This window comes from Oncorhynchus tshawytscha, unplaced genomic scaffold (assembly GCF_018296145.1).
Source record: "Oncorhynchus tshawytscha isolate Ot180627B unplaced genomic scaffold, Otsh_v2.0 Un_contig_7933_pilon_pilon, whole genome shotgun sequence".
NCBI classification, from domain to species: Eukaryota; Metazoa; Chordata; class Actinopteri; order Salmoniformes; family Salmonidae; genus Oncorhynchus; species Oncorhynchus tshawytscha.
In genome coordinates this window covers 87,369-105,606 of record NW_024609441.1, presented here as the reverse complement: position 1 = coordinate 105,606, position 18,238 = coordinate 87,369, and the positions used below count along the sequence as shown (strand labels likewise).

The following is an 18,238-nucleotide window of genomic DNA, read 5'->3' as shown; positions in this document are numbered from 1 at the left end:
CAGACTGCCCTCTCTCTCCATCTGACCCAGTCTCTAGCTCGTAAACCAGACTGTCCTCTCTCTCTCCATCTGACCCAGTCTCTAGCTAGTAAACCAGACTGTCCTCTCTCTCTCCATCTGACCCAGTCTCTAGCTAGTAAACCAGACTGTCCTCTCTCTCTCCATCTGACCCAGTCTCTAGCTAGTAAACCAGACTGCCCTCTCTCTCTCTCCATCTGACCCAGTCTCTAGCTAGTAAACCAGACTGTCCTCTCTCTCCATCTGACCAGTCTCTAGCTAGTAAACCAGACTGCCCTCTCTCTCTCTCCATCTGACCCAGTCTCTAGCTAGTAAACCAGACTGCCCTCTCTCTCTCTCCATCTGACCCAGTCTCTAGCTAGTAAACCAGACTGCCCTCTCTCCATCTGACCTAGTCTCTAGAAAGTAAACCAGACTGCCCTCTCTCTCCATCTGACCTAGTCTCTAGATAGTAAACCAGACTGCCCTCTCTCCATCTGACCCAGTCTCTAGCTAGTAAACCAGACTGTCCTCTCGCTCTCCATCTGACCCAGTCTCTAGCTAGTAAACCAGACTGTCCTCTCCCTCTCCATCTGACCCAGTCTCTAGCTAGTAAACCAGACTGCCCTCTCTCTCTCTCCATCTGACCCAGTCTCTAGCTAGTAAACCACGCCTGTGTCCCGAATGGCATCCTAGTCCCCTTTCTAGTGCACTACTTTTGACTAGGGTCAATAAGTCCCCTATATAGGGAATAGGGGCCGTCTCATTAGGTCTCTGAATCTGTGTTTCTTTGTAATAATGTCTGATATAAAATGTTTTTAAACACACAGTATTATGAAGCCTGTGGATATGTGTTGTGTTGACATTCAGTACGCATTTGATAGATGCTGTATGGGCCACACGGGAATAATAAACAGGTGTACGTTGTCATTAAGGTTATTTCCTGCTAGTCGCTCCAAGGTTGTAGGCTGCTGGTATATTTAGTCATAGAAGTATTTTCTGACCAATCATTTCTCTGTTATGGCCTCTTCAACGCAGCGTGAACATGGTGACCAACCATTATTCTGTTGTTCAGCTCTGGGCCTAGCTATACTGAACATAGCTCTGGGCCCAGCTATACTGAACATAGCTCTGGGCCTAGCTATACTGAACATAGCTCTGGGCCTAGCTATACTGAACATAGCTCTGGGCCTAGCTATACTGAACATAGCTCTGGGCCTAGCTATACTGAACATAGCTCTGGGCCTAGCTATACTGAACATAGCTCTGGGCCTAGCTATACTGAACATAGCTCTGGGCCTAGCTATACTGAACATAGCTCTGGGCCTAGCTATACTGAACATAGCTCTGGGCCTAGCTATACTGAACATAGCTCTGGGCCTAGCTATACTGAACATAGCTCTGGGCCTAGCTATACTGAACATAGCTCTGGGCCTAGCTATACTGAACATAGCTCTGGGCCCAGCTATACTGAACATAGCTCTGGGCCCAGCTATACTGAACATAGCTCTGGGCCCAGCTATACTGAACATAGCTCTGGGCCTAGCTATACTGAACATAGCTCTGGGCCTAGCTATACTGAACATAGCTCTGGGCCTAGCTATACTGAACATAGCTCTGGGCCTAGCTATACTGAACATAGCTCTGGGCCTAGCTATACTGAACATAGCCTCAGCTCTGGGCCTAGCTATACTGAACATAGCCTCAGCTCTGGGCCTAGCTATACTGAATATAGCCTCAGTTCTGGGCCTACCTATACTGAATATAGCCTCAGTTCTGGGCCTAGCTATACTGAATATAGCCTCAGTTCTGGGCCTACCTATACTGAATATAGCCTCAGTTCTGGGCCTAGCTATACTGAACATAGCCTCAGCTCTGGGCCTAGCTATACTGAACATAGCTCTGGGCCTAGCTACAGCTCTGGGCCTAGCTATACTGAACATAGCCTCAGCTCTGGGCCTAGCCTCAGCTCTGGGCCTAGCTATACTGAACACATGTAAGCCTACAATAAGCTGAAGACTAAATAGTAGTCCCTCCTGGTGAAGAGGAAGTATCAGAGGAAACATTAAAAAAACCTTTCATCCATTAAAGCACTTCCCAGGTCTGCTGTCTGTGTCCACACAGAGATAACGGCTTGGTCTTCAGATAGGACACGCTGACCCCAGCCAGCTTTAAGGATTCCCCATTGGAAAAACATCTTACAGAGGATTGGGAGAACTTTAAAGTGATTAGACAGGTAATATGACCAGGCGTGTATAAACCAAAGCCCAGGTGCATCACATAGGATTACAACTTCCCAGAACCAAAAAATAACATTCTACCGATTTGTATGGATACAGAAATGGTACAAGCTATAAATAAGCATGTGGAAAGCATCAGATAAAAGACTACAGAGTGGAAAATAAAGAGAAATGGAATAAAAAATTGTTCAATGGGCCTCCCGGGCGGCGCAGTGGTTAAGGGCCCTGTACTGCAGCGCCAGCTGTGCCACCAGAGACTCTGGGTTCGCGCCCAGGCTCTGTCGTAACCCGACCACGACCGGGAGGTTCGTGGGGCGACGCACAAATTGGCCTAGCGTCGTCCGGGTTAGGGAGGGCTTGGCCGGTAGGGATATCCTTGTCTCATCGCGCACCAGCGACTCCTGTGGCGGGCCGGGCGCAGTGCCCGCTAACCAAGGTTGCCAGGTGCACGGTGTTTCCTCCGACACATTGGTGCGGCTGGCTTCGGGTTGGATGCACGCTGTGTTAAGAAGCAGTGCATCTTGGTTGGGTTGTGTATCAGAGGACGCATGACTTTCAACCTTCGTCTCTCCCGAGCCCATACGGGAGTTGTAGCAATGAGACAAGATAGTAGCTACTAAAAACAATTGGACACCATGAAAAAGGGGTAACATTCAACAACAAAAACGTTTTAAAAATGGTTCAACGTGAACGCTAGCAGTACTTTCAGATGGAGTCCTGCAGTATCTGTACCAGCTCTGTATTTATCCCAATGGAGAGCCTCTGGCTGAGAGGACTTCACTTCAGCAGGGTAGTGGAGGTATAGAGCCCCTCCGTGGAGGTGGTGTCATAATACCCATAAAACCTAGCGGGTCAAAAACAGGAAATGGTTCCAATCTTTCTCTCACCATTCATTTTCCCCCTATAGGGGATTTTAGAAACAGTTAAAATAAGGGCTGTGTTTGGTGTAGTTTACCCTCGGCGTGACGTTTTAATAACCATGTAAATCTCTCTAGGACAAGGTGACTTTCATCAATATATCTCTAGGACAAGGTGACTTTCATCAATATATCTCTAGGACAAGGTGACTTTCATCAATATATCTCTAGGACAAGGTGACTTTCATCAATATATCTCTAGGACAAGGTGACTTTCATCAATATATCTCTAGGACAAGGTGACTTTCATCAATATATCTCTAGGACAAGGTGACTTTCATCAATATATCTCTAGGACAAGGTGACTTTTATCAATATATCTCTAGGACAAGGTGACTTTCATCAATATATCTCTAGGACAAGGTGACTTTCATCAATATATCTCTAGGACAAGGTGACTTTCATCAATATATCTCAAGGACAAGGTGACTTTCATCAATATATCTCTAGGACAAGGTGACTTTCATCAATATATCTCTAGGACAAGGTGACTTTTATCAATATATCTCTAGGACAAGGTGACTTTCATCAATATATCTCTAGGACAAGGTGACTTTCATCAATATATCTCTAGGACAAGGTGACTTTCATCAATATATCTCTAGGACAAGGTGACTTTCATCAATATATCTCTAGGACAAGGTGACTTTTATCAATATATCTCTAGGACAAGGTGACTTTCATCAATATATCTCTTGGACAAGGTGACTTTTATCAATATATCTCTTGGACAAGGTGACTTTTATCAATATATCTCTTGGACAAGGTGACTTTTATCAATATATCTCTAGGACAAGGTGACTTTCATCAATATATCTCTAGGACAAGGTGACTTTCATCAATATATCTCTAGGACAAGGTGACTTTCATCAATATATCTCTAGGACAAGGTGACTTTCATCAATATATCTCTAGGACAAGGTGACTTTCATCAATATATCTCTAGGACAAGGTGACTTTTATCAATATATCTCTAGGACAAGGTGACTTTTATCAATATATCTCTTGGACAAGGTGACTTTTATCAATATATCTCTAGGACAAGGTGACTTTTATCAATATATCTCTAGGACAAGGTGACTTTTATCAATATATCTCTAGGACAAGGTGACTTTCATCAATATATCTCTAGGACAAGGTGACTTTCATCAATATATCTCTAGGACAAGGTGACTTTCATCAATATATCTCTAGGACAAGGTGACTTTCATCAATATATCTCTAGGACAAGGTGACTTTTATCAATATATCTCTAGGACAAGGTGACTTTTATCAATATATCTCTAGGACAAGGTGACTTTCATCAATATATCTCTAGGACAAGGTGACTTTCATCAATATATCTCTAGGACAAGGTGACTTTTATCAATATATCTCTAGGACAAGGTGACTTTCATCAATATATCTCTAGGACAAGGTGACTTTTATCAATATATCTCTAGGACAAGGTGACTTTTATCAATATATCTCTAGGACAAGGTGACTTTCATCAATATATCTCTAGGACAAGGTGACTTTCATCAATATATCTCTAGGACAAGGTGACTTTTATCAATATATCTCTAGGACAAGGTGACTTTTATCAATATATCTCTAGGACAAGGTGACTTTCATCAATATATCTCTAGGACAAGGTGACTTTCATCAATATATCTCTAGGACAAGGTGACTTATCAATATATCTCTTGGACAAGGTGACTTTCATCAATATATCTCTAGGACAAGGTGACTTTCATCAATATATCTCTTGGACAAGGTGACTTTCATCAATATATCTCTTGGACAAGGTGACTTTCATCAATATATCTCTAGGACAAGGTGACTTTCATCAATATATCTCTAGGACAAGGTGACTTTTATCAATATATCTCTAGGACAAGGTGACTTATCAATATATCTCGAGGACAAGGTGACTTTCATCAATATATCTCTAGGACAAGGTGACTTTCATCAATATATCTCTAGGACAAGGTGACTTTCATCAATATATCTCTAGGACAAGGTGACTTTTATCAATATATCTCTAGGACAAGGTGACTTTCATCAATATATCTCTAGGACAAGGTGACTTTCATCAATATATCTCTAGGACAAGGTGACTTTTATCAATATATCTCTAGGACAAGGTGACTTTTATCAATATATCTCTTGGACAAGGTGACTTTTATCAATATATCTCTTGGACATTAGTCATAAGTGATGTTCCTTTGTTAGGTTTGACTCCTCTTCATCATCTTAGTTTCCTGGAAACAGTTGACAGGTCGATGCATCTTAGTTTCCCTGGAAACAGTTGACAGGTCGATGCAGCTTAGTTTCCCTGGAAACAGTTGACAGGTCGATGCATCTTTCCATAATATGGACTTGGTCTTTTACCAAATAGAGCTATCTTCTGTATACCACCCCTACCTAGTCACAACACAACTGATTGGCTCAAACTCATTAAGATGGAAAGAAATTACACAAATGAACTTTGAACCAGGCACACCTGTTAATTGAGATACATTCCAGGTGACTACCTCATGAAGCTGGTTGAGAGAATGCCAAGAGTGTGCAAACCTGTCAAGGCAAAGGGTGGCTACCTCAAAGAATCTCAAAACTTTTTGGGTTACTACATGACTCCATATGTGTTATTTCATAGTGTTGATGGCTTCACTATTATTAAACCATGTAGAAAACCCCTTGATTAGGTCTGTCTAAACTTTTGACTGGTAGTGTACGTGGGCCAGTGTCTACAGGGTAGGTGTTCTTGTTGTCGGCTCATCTGTGTGGACAGAAGGCATAGTAGGTCCTCAGCTGATCCATAAAGGGCAGACAACGTTCCTTCCTGTGAAGGAAGGGTTCATAGGGGGGGTCACACCACACACACACAGCCCCACACCACACACACACACACACAGCCCCACACCACACACACACAGCCCCACACCACACACACACACACAGCCCCACACCACACACACACAGCCCCACACCACACACACAGACCCACACCACACACAGCCCCACACCACACACACAGCCCCACACAGCCCCACACACACAGAGCCCCACACCACACACACAGCCCCACACACAGAGCCCCACACCACACACACAGCCCCACACCACACACACAGCCCCACACCATACACACAGCCCCACACCACACAGAGCCCCACACCACACACAGCCCCACACCACACACAGAGCCCCACACCACACACACAGCCCCACACCACACACAGCCCCACACCACACACAGAGCCCCACACCACACACACAGCCCCACACACAGAGCCCCACACCACACACACAGCCCCACACCACAGCCCCACACCACACACACAGCCCCACACCACACACACAGCTCCACACACAGAGCCCCACACCACACACACAGCCCCACACCACACAGAAACAGCCACAGTAGAGCCCTGCATGTATTTTAAGCCCGAATCCTACCCATGCCCGCGACGTTCAAAGCCCTACACTACCCAGGCCCGATTACTTCTGCCAAATTTAAACCCCCGGCCCTGTCCGAAATAAGTTCCTTCTGTCAGTAAATCCATGAGCTGCTTCTGTCAGTCTGTGACTCGCTCCCTGCGCCGCCTGCTCTGCATGCACTCTGCTCATGGCGCTCTGAGTATCCATAGCAACGGCTCTGCTCAATGAAAAAAACTCTGACAAATCTCGAGGAACATTATTAGTTGGTGTGAAATAAAAATCTGTGGTGTTTTATATTTGACGAGGTTGAAGGACTTCTGACACCACGTTATGATCTCAGTCCGGCATGACGGGACCGGAAATGTCTCAGCTTAAAGAAATGTTCGGGTTCCCCAAGCCAGGCCCCTAGTTACTGATGAAAGAACACAGGCCAGGCCCCTAGTTACTGATGAAAGAAAACAGGCCCCTAGTTACTGATGAAAGAAAACAGGCCTGGCCCCTAGTTACTGATGAAAGAAAACAGGCCCCTAGTTACTGATGAAAGAAAACAGGCCAGGCCCGTAGTTACTGATGAAAGAAAACAGGCCAGGCCCCTAGTTACTGATGAAAGAAAAAAACAGGCCAGGCCCCTAGTTACTGATGAAAGAAAACAGGCCAGGCCCTAGTTACTGATGAAAGAAAACAGGCCCGGCCCTTAGTTACTGATGAAAGAAAACAGGCCCCTAGTTACTGATGAAAGAAAACAGGCCAGGCCCCTAGTTACTGATGAAAGAAAACAGGCCAGGCCCTAGTTACTGATGAAAGAAAACAGGCCAGGCCCCTAGTTACTGATGAAAGAAAACAGGCCCCTAGTTACTGATGAAAGAAAACAGGCCAGGCCCTTAGTTACTGATGAAAGAAAACAGGCCCCTAGTTACTGATGAAAGAAAACAGGCCCCTAGTTACTGATGAAAGAAAACAGGCCCCTAGTTACTGATGAAAGAAAACAGGCCAGGCCCTAGTTACTGATGAAAGAAAACAGGCCAGGCCCTAGTTACTGATGAAAGAAAACAGGCCCTTAGTTACTGATGAAAGAAAACAGGCCCCCCTAGTTACTGATGAAAGTAAACAGGCCAGGCCCCTAGTTACTGATGAAAGAAAACAGGCCAGGCCCCTCAGGAAGTTTAAACAGGCACATTCCAGGCCATTGCTCCCAGTTACTGATGAAAGAAAACAGGCCAGGCCCCTAGTTACTGATCAAAGAGTGCAAACAGGAATAGGGAGCCAAGATGCAAGCTAAACAGGCCAGGCCCCTAGTTACTGATGAAAGAAAACAGGCCAGGCTAGTTACTGATGAAAGAAAACAGGCCTGGCCCCTAGTTACTGATGAAAGAAAACAGGTAGGCCCCTAGTTACTGATGCAGTGTACCCAGGCCCCTAGTTACCCATCAATGAAAGAAAACAGGCAGGGTTGAGTTCATTAGGCAGAAAACGTTACTGATGAAAGAAAACAGGCCGGAGGCATTGTCCCTAACTGATGAAAGAGCTTAAAAAGAGGACAGGCCAGGCCCTTGTTTTGATGAAAGAAAACAGGCCAAACCTAGTTACTGATGAAAGAAAACAGGTGTGCCCTGAGTTACTGATGAAAGAAAACAGGCCAGGCCCTTAGTTGGAAAGACTGATGAAAGAAAACAGGCCCAGTTACTGATGAAAGAAAGGCCCTAGTTACTGATGAAAGAAAACAGGCCAGGCCCTTTACTGATGAAAGAAAACAGGTCCCTAGTTACTGATTAAAGTAAACAGGCCCCTAGTTACTGATGAAAGTAAACTGATAGATACCTGGCCCGTGACCTTAGTTACTGATTAAAGACCCAGAGTCAGGAAGTTTAAACAGGACACATTCCAGGGGCCATTGCCTGCATCCCAAATGGCTCCGTAGATAGTGCACTATATTTGGCCAGAGACCTATCAGCCAGCTGGTCAAAACTAGTGCACTAACTAGAGAATAGGAGCCAATCTGGGATGCAAGCTAAAGAGTGGGGTCAAACTGCTGCTGAAAAGACTGAGTCAACAGTGGGAGGTAGGCTTTCCCTGCTGTCACCGGAGTGCAGTGTACCCAGACTACCCCACTAACCCATCAATGAGCTCAGTCCAACACACAGGGCAGGGTTGAGTTTATTAGGCATAAACGCAATGAAAACAAGACTCAAAACAGGCCGGGGGGACTAAGAGGACATTGTCCAATGAGAAGAGCTTGTTTTGCAGACTAAGAGGACATTGTCCAATGAGAAGAGCTTGTTTTGTTTTAAAGTGGAGAGGGGCAGTACCAAGCGTTGTGCCCTGATGAACGTATAAAAACAGCTGAGCCACAGTCAGAGTAACAACAGTACTGTAGGGTCTGGAGGACAGGGAGCCCACTGACTAAACAGAGACCGGGTCAGTTTATTCACACGGTTTTAATGCCAGGGAAGGGACCTGGGCTTCCTGAACATGGTCATTCAGAAGGGTTTGACCTCAGAGCAGCAGGAACAATACTGCAGTAGCTCTGTGACTGACTGACTGATAGACTGATAGATACTGGACTGTCTGTGACTGACTTACTGATACTGGACTGTCTGGCTGACAGACTGTGACTGACTGACTGTGACTGGCTGCCTGATCGTAGACTGTGACTGATTGTAGACTGTGACTGATCGTAGACTGTGACTGATATTAGCAGCACCATCAGACCAGCAGTGGTAATTCTAGACGTTGACTGGAGATTAGACCCATCTGGTTCAATAAAAAGGGAGGACAAACTTGGATGAAAAGATTCAACATACTTTGCCTCCTGGTTTCAGAGTGGTGGGCCTTCAACTGGCTTTCAATGGTTTCAGAGTGGTGGGCCTTCAACTGGCTTTCAATGGTTTCCGAGTGGTGGGCCTTCAACTGGCTTTCAATGGTTTCAACACTACATTGTTCTTGTCAATACGACCTGAAACAAACAGGGAGAGTCTCACCTCTATAAAACAAACACACTGGGCAGTATCACTGCTATAAACACACTGGGCAGTATCACTGCTATAAACACACTGGGCAGTATCACTGCTATAAACACACTGGGCAGTATCACTGTTATAAACACACTAGGCAGTACCACTGTTATAAACACACTGGGCAGTACCACTGTTATAAACACACTGTTATATATAAACACACTGGGCAGTATCACTGTTATAAACACACTGGGCAGTATCACTGTTATAAACACACTGTTATAAACACACTGGGCAGTATCACTGTTATAAACACACTGGGCAGTATCACTGCTATAAACACACGGGGCAGTATCACTGCTATAAACACACGGGGCAGTATCACTGTTATAGACACGCTGGGCAGTACCTGTTATAAACACACTGGGCAGTATCACTGTTATAAACACACTGGGCAGTACCACTGTTATAAACACACTGGGCAGTGTCACTGCTATAAACACACTGGGCAGTATCACTGTTATAAACACACTGGGCAGTACCACTGTTATAAACACACTGGGCAGTACCACTGTTATAAACACACTGGGCAGTATCACTGTTATAAACACACTGGGCAGTACCACTGCTATAAACACACTGGGCAGTACCACAGTTATAAACACACTGGGCAGTATCACTGCTATAAACACACTGGGCAGTACCATAAACACACTGCTATAAACACACTGGGCAGTACCACTGTTATAAACACACTGGGCAGTTATAAAACACACTGGGCAGTACCACTGCTATAAACACACTGGGCAGTACCACTGCTATAAACACACTGGGCAGTACCACTGCTACCACTGCTATAAACACACTGGGCAGTACCACTGCTATAAACACACTGGGCAGTACCACTGCTATAAACACACTGGGCAGTATCACTGTTATAAACACACTGGGCAGTACCACTGCTATAAACACACTGGGCAGTACCACTGCTATAAACACACTGGGCAGTATCACTGTTATAAACACACTGGGCAGTATCACTGTTATAAACACACTGGGCAGTATCACTGCTATAAACACACTGGGCAGTACCACTGCTATAAACACTGGGCAGTATCACTGTTATAAACACACTGGGCAGTACCACTGCTATAAACACACTGGGCAGTATCACTGTACACACTGGGCAGTATCACTGTTATAAACACACTGGGCAGTACCACTGCTATAAACACACTGGGCAGTACCACTGCTATAAACACACTGGGCAGTACCACTGCTATAAACACACTGGGCAGTACCACTGCTATAAACACACTGGGCAGTATCATAAACACACTGGGCAGTACCACTGCTATAAACACACTGGGCAGTACCACTGTTATAAACACACTGGGCAGTATCACTGTTATAAACACACTGGGCAGTACCACTGCTATAAACACACTGGGCAGTACCACTGTTATAAACACACTGGGCAGTACCACTGCTATAAACACACTGTTAGTAAACACACTTATAAACACACTGGGCAGTATCACTGTTATAAACACACTGGGCAGTAAACACTGTTATAAACACACTGGGCAGTATCACTGTTGTAAACACACTGGGCAGTATCACTGTTATAAACACACTGGGCAGTATCACTGTTATAAACACACTGGGCAGTACCACTGTTATAAACACACTGGGCAGTACCACTGTTATAAACACACTGGGCAGTACCACTGTTATAAACACACTGGGGCAGTACCACTGTTATAAACACACTGGGCAGTATCACTGTTATAAACACACTGGGCAGTATCACTGTTATAAAACACTGGGCAGTATCACTGTTATAAACACACTGGGCAGTACCACTGTTATAAACACACTGGGCAGTACCACTGTTATAAACACACTGGGCAGTACCACTGTTATAAACACACTGGGCAGTATCACTGCTATAAACACACTGGGCAGTACCACTGTTATAAACACACTGGGCAGTACCACTGTATAAAACACACACACTGGGCAGTACCACTGTTATAAACACACTGGGCAGTTATAAACACACTGGGCAGTACCACTGTTATAAACACACTGTTATAAACACACTGGGCAGTACCACTGTTATAAACACACTGTTATAAACACACTGGGCAGTACCACTGTTATAAACACACTGTAAACACACTGGGCAGTATCCTGTTATAAACACTGTTATAAAACACACTGGGCAGTATCACTGCTATAAACACACTGGGCAGTACCACTGTTATAAACACACTGGGCAGTATCACTGTTATAAACACACTGGGCAGTATCACTGTTATAAACACACTGGGCAGTATCACTGTTATAAACACACTGGGCAGTATCACTGTTATAAACACACTGGGCAGTACCACTGTTATAAACACACTGGGCAGTATCACTGTTATAAACACACTGGGCAGTATCACTGTTATAAACACACTGGGCAGTATCACTGCTATAAACACACTGGGCAGTACCACTGTTATAAACACACTGGGCAGTACCACTGTTATAAACACACTGGGCAGTACCACTGTTATAAACACACTGGGCAGTATCCACTGTTATAAACACACTGGGCAGTACCACTGTTATAAACACACTGGGCAGTACCACTGCTATAAACACACACTGTGCAGCATCACTGTTATTCCATTATATTAATGAGGTTTGTTTCAATATCGACTGAGTTAATGAATTCCCTTGGGTCCGAACAAACTCAGACAACACTGATCCATTGATGTGTCCCACGCCAGCCACACATCAAGGCTGGTGAGTGACGTCACACTGCCACCCTCACAAGTACCTGAAAATATCAAACGACAGACCTCTCTATACAGGACCATGACAATAGTCATGTACTTACTTGTCATATTCGGCGTTGTCGAGGTCACAGCGGGCATCCTTGTGCTTCTGCCAGTCTTTCCCGTGTTTACATGTGGTGAGCAGCACCACGTCCTCGGAGTTATGGACGTGATATAATGCATTCTCGTGTCTGATCCGATTCCAGTGAGGTATCGTTTCCTTGAACACAAGCATGTATTTCCTGTACGGTGGGATAGAGTTGTGTTTTAAATAACCCCTCTCCTCTCCGGCGCTGCGGTGGTCTTTCCCAAAAAAGAGGGATGGAGACATCGAAATTGGGTCTGAAGTTCTCTGTGCCGATGCTTGCCTTGGCTAGCATGGCCTGTCCAAAGTCGAAGCCCAGATCTTCCGTGTAGTCGGGCCAAGTTCCCGAATAGAGGTTGAAGATGAGGTGATTCTTTCCGTTATTCCACAGATGCAAGTTCTGGACTTTAGTTCTGAGGTTGTGGACATACTGCGGAGACAGAATGTCCCTGTCTAGAGTGTCCAAACTCAGGACAAATAGACAAGCCTGTCCCGGGTCAGACGTATAGAACCTGGAAGCCTCAATGGAAGATAAAATATTCTGATAACTCTCGGACATCTTCTCTCCTTTCTTTGCGGGTAAACGTAAACTTTAAATCCGTTGGTTTTGCACAAGGAAAATCAAAGCAGGAGTCCATCCGGCAACGTTTCCCGTTATAAACTCCCGAAATGACATCCCTCTTCTGTCGTGGCGATGTGTGAACGTTGTACTCCTCGGTCTCCATTTGGTCCCAGGGGCTGAACGGTTGTAGGGACCCCGAGAAGTGGTGCCACTGGGGACTCCCGTGGTGTCCATCGAGGCTGCGGTCATCACGCCGGTTGTTGCTTCTGGATAGCGCGGTTTGCATCCCTCCAAAGTACAACAACAGAATGAGACACGCACCGGCGGAGAACAGAATTAAGTAGCGTTTTTTGGCCTGCATGTGTCCTTCGATCAGGGTCGAGATGTCTAGTAAATCCAACGAGCCCCGATGAAGTTTCACTCCTCTCGCCACTACTTCCAATTGAACGGCTGCGCCATCTTCCTCCAGCCAGGAAGGGTTTAGCGCTCAACGATTGCCGACGATTGATCCAGCGCATGTGGGCGATTTATAATGATCATTTACTTCTCCCCTTGTTAATAGTTATGGCAAACAGTGGCTATCTTCCAGCACTTAAGAGTAGACTACCTTCCTGGTAAATTGGGGATTGAAAATGCACCCGGACCTTACATTTATTTATGTTAATAGCGGATTCATCTTCAGTGTTTCATCTGCCTGTATGTAAAAGAAGCAGGTATTTTCACTGACACTTTCTTGCTTTGTAGCCTAACGCTCCAGCAGCACACAATCACAATTTTCTAGCCAGCTACACAGGGCGACAAGAATGTAGCCAACTTGGCTAGCTTGCCCAAACATCCAGAGATTCAGGACTCACATTATAACGGTCCGTGTTGGACTACTCCATGGTCCAAACGAACGATATAACATAATGCACCAAGCCTGCTATCTCGCTATATGAATTTCTACAATTCAATAAATAAGTTGAAAGCAATTCGACTTAGCAGCATTCACAACACTCTTTCTCTCTGATTTTACTCTCCTAGTCCAAGGAAAGACAACTCAGTCTCTTGAAGCGTCGGGAAATTATTGTTTTTACATTTTTGGAACATTTTAAAGAAACATATCCGTCACATATCCCAATTGTAAAAATGTTTGGTGAGTTGTTCTGGATCTCACACAGAGGCATTCCAACCTTACGGCGTCTGATGACGATATGACGTTCTTCCATAACGCACTGGGCTTTTTCATTGGTTCGCGTCATATCCCGAAACAGGCGGGGCTTCCGCATCCCATTCACAACTGGAGACCCGCCAAGAGTAACCTAACCCTAGAGGTTAGAGATGCATGGCAGGGTTTCTCTATAGCATTGCTTTTATTTTAAATATATCTAATTTTAACAGCACATTTTGGTTCGACCTCTCCTGTTAAATAATAAACTGTTATTTATTTATTCATCTTGCTCCTTTGCACCCCAGTATCTCTACTTGCACATTCATCTTCTGCATATCTACCATTCCAATGTTTAATTGCTATATTGTAATTACTTCGCCACCATGGCCTATTTATTGCCTTAACTCCCTTATCTTACCCTCATTTGCACACGCTGTATATAAACTTTTTACTTTCTTTTTTTTTCTACTGTATTATTGACTGTATGTTTTGTTTATTCCATGTGTAACTCTGTGTTATTGTTTGTGTCGAATTGCTTTGCTTTATCTTGGCCAGGTTGCAGTCGCAAATGAGAACTTGTTCTCAACTAGTCTACCTGGTTAAATAAAGGTGAAATAAAAACAAACACACATTTATAACTCATTTTCATTCATCCTCTTGATGATAGTCTAGGACGGGCGGCAGGGTAGCCTAGTGGTTAGAGTGTAGAGGTGGCAGGGTAGCCTAGTGGTTAGAGTGTAGAGCTACCGGAGCCATTCAGCCATTCAGCTAGCTACCGGAGCCATTCAGCTAGCTACCGGAGCCATTCAGCTAGCTACCGGAGCCATTCAGCTAGCTACCGGAGCCATTCAGCTAGCTACCGGAGCCATTCAGCTAGCTACCGGAGCCATTCAGCTAGCTACCGGAGCCATTCAGCTAGCTACCGGAGCCATTCAGCTAGCTACCGGAACCATTCAGCTAGCAGCTAGCTACGGAGCCATTCAGCTAGCTACCGGAGCCATTCAGCTAGCCATTCAGCTAGCTACCGGAACCATTCAGCTAGCTACCGGAACCATTCAGCTAGCTACCGGAACCATTCAGCTAGCTACCGGAGCCATTCAGCTAGCTACCGGAGCCATTCAGCTAGCTACCGGAGCCATTCAGCTAGCTACCGGAGCCATTCAGCAAGCTACCGGAGCCATTCAGCAGCTACCGGAGCCATTCAGCTAGCTACCGGAACCATTCAGCTAGCTACCGGAGCCATTCAGCTAGCTACCGGAGCCATTCAGCTAGCTTCACCGGAACCATTCAGCTAGCTACCGGAACCATTCAGCTAGCTACCGGAGCCATTCAGCTAGCTACCGGAGCCATTCAGCTAGCTACCGGAACCATTCAGCTAGCTACCGGAACCATTCAGCTAGCTACCGGAGCCATTCAGCAAGCTACCGGAGCCATTCAGCTAGCTACGGAACCATTCAGCTAGCTACCGGAACCATTCAGCTAGCTACCGGAACCATTCAGCTAGCTACCGGAGCCATTCAGCTAGCTACCGGCCAGCCATTCAGCTAGCTACCGGAACCATTCAGCTAGCTACCGGAGCCATTCAGGCTGAGGAGTTCAGCTTCCCATCTGCTGCACTGGCCATTCAGCAACTTGCAAAGCGCTTTGCAAGCCATTCAGCAGCTACCGGAGCCATTCAGCAAGCTAGGAACCATTCAGCACTATTCAGCACTGCCATTCAGGCAGTTCCCATTCAGCACAACCTCTGCACCCCTCTGACCCCCCTAATCTCACTATTCTGATTGGGCTTTGAGGAACTCTGCCATGAAGACAGGATGAGCCATGTCACAGCAGAGCACCAGACACTACGGCTGAATTGGTTGGCAGCGTTCTGCAAAGGTGCAGGATACCACTAGCCCCCACCAGCACACTGTGAATGGACGGTGCAGGATACCACTAGCCCCCACCAGCACACTGTGAATGGACGGTGCAGGATACCACTAGCCCCCACCAGCACACTGTGATGGCATATTTATGCTGTTATATACGTCCATCCGCAGGATGATATTACCAACACTCGTGTTGTTTTCAGGAGATGGCTGACTACTTCATATATCAGCTTTAGTTATGTTGCTTATAAATCTTTCGGGCTTGTAGTCTTGAGGCATGTCCCCCTGGCCTGATCTGTTTTCACAGCTGCCGTCGTCTGAAAGAGGTCGGAAAGACTAGAAGTGATTCTGCAGAGGGGAGAGACAGGAGGTGTTTGAGTCCCAAATGGCACCCTATTCCCTATATAGTGCACTACTTTTGACTAGAGCCCATAAGGTTTTAGACCAGGGCTCTGGTCCAAAGTAGTGCACTATATAGGGAATAGGGCTCTGGTCCAAAGTAGTGCACTATATAGGGAATAGTGTTCTGGTCCAAAGTAGTGCACTATATAGGGAATAGGGCTCTGGTCCAAAGTAGTGCACTATATAGGGAATAGGGCTCTGGTCCAAAGTAGTGCACTATATAGGGAATATGGCCCTGGTCTAAAGTAGTGCACTATATAGGGAATAGGGCCCTGGTCCAAAGTAGTGCACTATATAGGGAATAGGGCTCTGGTTCGAAGTAGTGCACTATATAGGGAATAGGGTGTCAGTTGGGACACAGCCAGGGAGTGAGCGAAAGAGGAATTTGACCTGCGTTCTTCAGGAGCTGTGGAGCAGGGTCTGTGTTCGGTGGAAAGCCGGTGCTGCTCCTATGGTCCACTGATTAAAGACAAGTCCTCCTCCTCCTCTCATCCTTCCTCTCCTCCCTATTCCTCTTCTCCTTCCTGTCTTCCTCTCCTCCTTCCTTTCCTCCCTATTCCTCCTCCCCTCCCCATTCCTCCTCCTTCCTGTCCTCCCTATTCCTCCTCCCCTCCCTATTCCTCCTCGGCCCAACCTTCCTTCCTTTCCTCCTATTCCTCCTCCTTCCTTTCCTCCCTATTCCTCCTCCCCTCCCTATTCCTCCTCCTTCCTTTCCTCCCTATTCCTCCTCCCCTCCCCATTCCTCCTCCTTCCTTTCCACCCTATTCCTCCCCCTCCCCATTCCTCCTCGGCCCAACCTTCCTTCCTCCCCTCCCTATTCCTCCTCCTTCCTTTCCTATTCCTCCTCCCCTCCCTATTCCTCCTCCTTCCTCCTCCCTCCTCCTCCCCTCCCTATTCCTCCTCCTTCCTTTCCTCCCTTTCCTCCTCCCCTCCCTATTCCTCCTCCTTCCTTTCCTCCCTATTCCTCCTCCCCCCTAATCCTCCTCCTTCCTTTCCTCCCTATTCCTCCTCCCCTCCCCATTCCTCCTCCTTCCTTTCCTCCCCATTCCTCCTCGGCCCACCCTTCCTTCCATTCCTCTCTCTTTCATTAGATTAGATTAGGTGAAGTAGAAGAAGAGGATCATAGCAGCTGTGTTATGATGTGATGATTGTGAGACGCTGTAGCCTTACAAATTCAACAGTCAAGGACGGGGACTTCAGACAGTCCTACAAAGGAACCTGGGACAAATTCAGACAGGCCTATGGAACGTCAAAGGACCTGTAGCCTTACAAATTCAACAGTCACAGGACGGGGACTTCAGACAGGCCTATGGAACGTCACAGGGACCTGTAGCCTTACAAATTCAACAGTCACAAGACCGGGACTTCAAACAGGCCTATGGAACGTCAAACCTGTAGCCTTACAAATTCAACAGTCACAAGACCGGGACTTCAAACAGGCCTATGGAACGTCAAAGGGACCTGTAGCCTTACAAATTCAACAGTCACAAGACCAGGACTTCAAACAGGCCTATGGAACGTCACAGGGACCTGTAGCCTTACAAATTCAACAGTCACAGGCCTATGGAGACCGGGACTTCAAACAGGCCTATGGAACGTCAAAGGAACCTGTAGCCTTACAAATTCAACAGTCACAAGACGGGGACTTCAGACAGGCCTATGGAACGTCCTGTAGCCTTACAAATTCAACAGTCACAAGACCAGGACTTCAAACAGGCCTATGGAACGTCACAGGGACCTGTAGCCTACTGTTGAGATGGGATAAATGGAAACTGGCATCTGGACACTGACTGTAGAATGTAGAATGTA

The 18,238-nt window shown here is 46.0% G+C and overlaps 1 pseudogene; it reads right to left on the bottom strand.

The window, feature by feature from the left end:
• The window catches only part of LOC112239359, an 82,057-nt pseudogene extending 67,855 nt beyond the window's left edge, over positions 1-14,202 (bottom strand).
• Positions 14,203-18,238: the final 4,036 nt, after the last annotated feature.